Raw genomic sequence first — 5,225 nt, 5'->3', positions numbered from 1 at the left:
ATCTTAGATGGCTACTCACAAGCTTTTAAGACCCCAGATGCCACTCACCGAAGTGGGATGCAGAACATTTTCTTAATAAACTTTGTTATGCCAGTTGGCTTAGATATCCCCCGAAACCATGGTCCCCAGACCCCAGCCGCTGCTACTCTATAATATTTATTAGTTATATGAATACTAACAACAAAACTGTTTTGTAAAATCTTTCTACACTGAATTACAACATTATTAATTACAACATTATTAGTAACCGAGTGGAAGCCTTTTTTGATTTTTCTCCTTCTTTTCCTTTATTACTTCATTCTCAAAAGTTATTGATATAGGTTCACAAATACTGCTTACCACACCAGAAAATTTGACAAAATCAGAGCCTATAAAAACACTGGCAGCAACAAAAACAACAGTATGTGCTTGTAGCATGTGCAGACAAAACCATGTGATTTGAAGCATCATTGTAATTGGGTAATAGTGACAGCTCTGACTAGAGCACATTAGAAGGTTCAGAAAGTAAATTGGCATAGAGTTTTAGCCTTGTAGATATACTGATACATGTAAGATATATTGATACATGTAAACACAGAGTTGGGGTAATGAATTTTCCAAACACTGCTTCTCAAGCTATAGTCACTTCCAGTTTTGCTTTTATCTCAACTGCATGCAAATCTTCTTGTGTCCTTAAAATAAGGTGTAACAAAATGCCTTTGTTGTTATAACTAACTACAGGGATATTTTTATAAAAAAAAACAATAAAGTTCTGCTGAAACACTGCACAAAAATTTTACAGACAGCCATTCTGGTGTCACCCCCTCTGACAGTGTCACCCAGTGTGCACCCCCCCATGCCCCCCAATGATGCCACTGAATGTTACTTCTTAGCCCTTGAGAGACTGGATAAGTGACAAAGTTGAAAGTCATCAACAAAAAGAGGTTGTACACTGCGCCCTCTGCCTGCACATTTCCTTCACTCTCATTGCCCGTGTCCACGTTAATCTGGCTCACACCTGCTTCTCTACTTAAAGGTCACTTCCTCAGGGAAGCCTTCCCTGACCTCCCAGCTATAAAAAGCTCCCTTCACAGCATTCTGTACTTTCTCCTTCAAAGGACTGTTACACTTGTAATTTCTTGCCTTCCCATAAACTCCGTGAGGCAGGTACCACGCCTGTATGGTTCACTCCTATATCTCCTGTGTCTAACAAAGCAGTAGTACATTCACAAAAATGAATGTTGGTTGAACAAATGTATAAGAATCAAGGAAGAGATGTAAAAGTGAGCTGTGCTGCTTCTATGGATACACGAGACGTCTTCTTCCATAGACACGTGTAGAATTCAATCATTCTCCTTCTCTCTGCTCAGTTATCCCCTCATCAGAAAGGACTTCCCAGACCACCCTTTCTAAAATAGCAGCCTCCTCATCTCGCCCCACCCCTGTCATTCTCTACCCCTTCACCCTTCTTGTCTTTTCATTATAACACTTATCACTACCTGACATTTTGTTATGTATTCATTTATTTACTGTATGTGTCCCCTCAGTAAGGTCTGTGAAGGAAGCAGCACTCTTCCCGGCAAATCTTCTATGCTTGAACAGACTCTAGCATATAGTAGTATTCAGTAAATATTAGTTGAATAAAAGAATGAGTGAATGAATGAGATTCTGTAGTGCAACACAACTGGGCCATTTTGGCCTTCTAAACAGTCATATCAGATTTCAGAAAAACATACTATATTTTATAGTATAGGGTGAAAAAGAAATAAACTTAAAATTTTCCTTTAATTAATTTTAATATTTCTATCATTTGTTAGCCAGTTTTTAGAGTGGCCACTATCAAAATGTTTATCTTTTATTAACTGATAGTGAATTTGCAATGTGCTGAAATAAAGTATCTCATTGGGTAGAAACAGAAACAAACTTATCCAAAATTATAGCGTGAATGTTGATTTTTTGCCATCAAGTTCCATAGTAAAGAATAAGAAGTTGATTCATCTTTGAGAAAATGATTCATTATATCAAGTGGATAAAATATAATACAATCCTTTAATATGTTAAATATGAAGTTAGACAAAAAGTATTTGGAAAACATTAAAAAACATTACATGAAAAGTTAAGACATATACCTACAGAGTGATTAAAATTTTATAAATAAGTTGTGAACATTCGGAGAAAGGTTGGAAGTGTTCATAGAGACATATCAATAATTACATTTTAGTGAAGAGGTTATGGGAGAAACTTTCTGCAAAATTGTTTATAATAATAAAAGCAATTTAAATAGGAAATCAGGAGAGCCAAAGTGTCCCAGAACACTTTGTGTATTCTCTGACACCATTCCATGTTATTCTGGTTTTCTCTCCTTAGTTAAGGTCACCAGTTATCCACTTTCAAGTTAGACAGTCCTTGAGATGACTTGCCCTGGTTGGGCTGGGATCCCTGGAAAATTCCAACGTGATCTGTTCTTAGGCCTTGGGTCCCCTTTTTGTCTCAATAAACTGAGAAATACGAAGAGTCGCATTGTGAAGTTCTAGTTCCAAGATGAAATTCGAAATAACTTAGAGTGCATTAGTGGTGCTTAGAATTATTTTTATTTTCAGATATTTTCCAGCTTGAAGGCTTGCTTCTGGGGAAGACACCTTGCTGCCCAGGAACAATCAGAGCTAAGGGACCTCCATACTCTAACACCACAACCCCACACCCCAACTCAGGTCATTGCCTTAACCAAGGGTCCTAACCAAGCTTTGGCTTAACCAAGGAAAATGATACTTTTTCCTTGATACTGATTTCAGTGACTTCATGCTTCCCAGGGACAGCAGGTTTTAGAAAATGAAGGTGAACTATTTCTTCTCATGTAATCCACACCTCCACTCAATTCCTCTAACATGGGTGCCATATTGACATCTTGGGAGGCTGGCCATGATTCCTGGCTCATTACAATGTTGAGGAGTTAACTTTTCCAAGTAGGTGAAGCTAAAACAGTTGGCAACCTTCCTGTGAAAATCAAATTCCTTCCTCCACCCCTGCCTAATCTTAGGAGTTAAGAATGTAGCTGATAACAATTTCATTGTCCAGGGAAAAAGAATACATTAAGACTCTCAGTCTATTTAATACTTCAAACCAGTTTTTAAGCATCCAGGTGTCTTCATTTGCAAAGCATCAAATATTTTCATATTCCACAAATGGGGCTATTGAACAATGATGAATGAATGGTGTACAATGCAACTATTTTTAGTATGATAATTGTAATTAAAAGGTAGTGGAATGATAATCTTGCCCAAGCATGCCTGTGATCTCCCTTCCATTTTCTCAAAACAGTACTGTCTATGTCTGGCTGCAGAGACTTGTTGCTTGTTTTCCTTCTGGTGAAGAATAGGTAAAACTTGACATTCTTTCTAAACCCACTGAATGGTGCATATGAAATTGTGGTTTTGGCTAGACACAATCTCCTTTCTTTCTTCATTTCATCATTTACATATTCTAGGGGATGAAATTTCTTTTCCATATATAGTGACAAATGATCATGAGCAAAATCAATTTCCTAGGTAAATAACTCTCTTATATATATTTTTTGATTTAGGATAGTGTTATGGATTTGTGTCCCCCAAAAATATGTGTTGTAAATTCTAATCTCTATGGCTGTGGTTGTAATCCCATCTGGGAATGGGTTGTCTTTGTTATGTTAATGAGATGGGATTAGTGTAGGGTGTGTCTTAAGTCCATCTCTTTTGAGATCTAAAATAGATTAAACAAGCAAGTTAAGAAGCAGAGATGGGAGGAGAGAGATGCCAAGCCACATGAAAACTGCTCAGGAGCAGAAGCTCAGAAGAGACAAGGACCGTCACCCAGCGCCAACAGAGAGAGAGAAAGCCTTTCCCTAGAGCCGGTGCTCTGAATTCGGACTTCTAGCCTCCTAAACTCTGATTTGTTTGCTAAAGCCATCCTCTTGTAGTATTTCTGTTATAGGAGCACTAGATAACTGAGACAGATAGTTTGTTATTGTTGTTCAAAAGGAAAAGGAAACATACCTAATAATAATAATAACTAACAGTGTTATGGCACTTATTATATGCCAAATATTATTTTAAACACTTTGTATGTATTGACTCAACCCAACACAATTGACACAACAACTCCAGAGGTACGTTTCTGTTGTTCCCTCATTTTACAGATGAGGAAACTGATGCATAGAGACGTGACATAACTTGCCCAAGGTACCCAGCAAGTAAACAGTAGAGCAAGAATTTATACCCAGGTATTTGGCTCCAAAATCTTTGCTTTCAACCCATTCTTCTATCTTCACAGCAGCAACCCTAGGATATATGTATTCCAATTTTATAGGTGAGGTCACTGAGGCTCAGAGATGTAAAATTATTTGCCCAACATCACAAAGCTGGTAAGAAGCTGACCTGGATTCAACCCAGGCTTCAAGTCTTCTTGGGTATAATGTCTGTGCTCTTTCCAACCTTAAAGCTACCTCGATACTTTGTAATCCTGCTATTGTTTTATGTTCACAGGTTAAGTCCTTGGGTAGTGCAAACCTTGAATGCCCTTGGCTGCTAACTGAAAAATTGGAGGTGAGACCACCCAGAGGTGCTTTGGAAGAAAGGCCTGGCAATCTACTTCCGAAAAATCATCCATTGAAAATCGTGTTGAGCACAGTTCTACTGTGACACACATGGGGTAGCCATGAGTTGTAACTGACTCAATGGCAATTGGTTTAGGTTAAGTATGCTTTTGTGGGCTGGCCTGAAAAAATCTAGTCATAGCAAAGAACTCCTCCCCCACCCCCTGCCCATTGGAAAGTGTTTTCAAACTTCCAAAGGATCACCTTATAAGTGACTTTTGCAATTCACTGCATTTGAAAGTTATGGCTTAATAAAGGTTAGAAAACAGGATCTGATTCTAAAATGTTAGGACCACAGTGTTTTGAAAACGTAGACCAACATTCTATTTTTGTGTCTTGTTCTGTAAGGAGGGAAAGGATCCATACGGTTGGTTAAACTAGAAAAAATGCATTTTCTTTAAAAAACAAAGAGCGGAGAAACAAACAAACAATGCTTTAATTATTTTTTTTTTTTTAGTTACTAACCCTTCTTCCAAACTGTGCTTATTCCTCTACAAAACAAACTGCAAGAGGCTATTAACTGCAATGCAGAAAGCTTTTCCTTTCTTTTTTTTTTTTTTTTTTTAACAGCTGAAAAGCTTCCCTCTCCAAGTTTCTGTTTGCAGGAAAGTCCTTGGTG

The sequence above is a fragment of the Trichechus manatus genome, unplaced genomic scaffold (genome assembly GCF_000243295.1).
Source record: "Trichechus manatus latirostris isolate Lorelei unplaced genomic scaffold, TriManLat1.0 scaffold00006, whole genome shotgun sequence".
In the NCBI taxonomy this organism is placed as follows: domain Eukaryota; kingdom Metazoa; phylum Chordata; class Mammalia; order Sirenia; family Trichechidae; genus Trichechus; species Trichechus manatus.
This window is presented reverse-complemented; position numbering follows the sequence as displayed.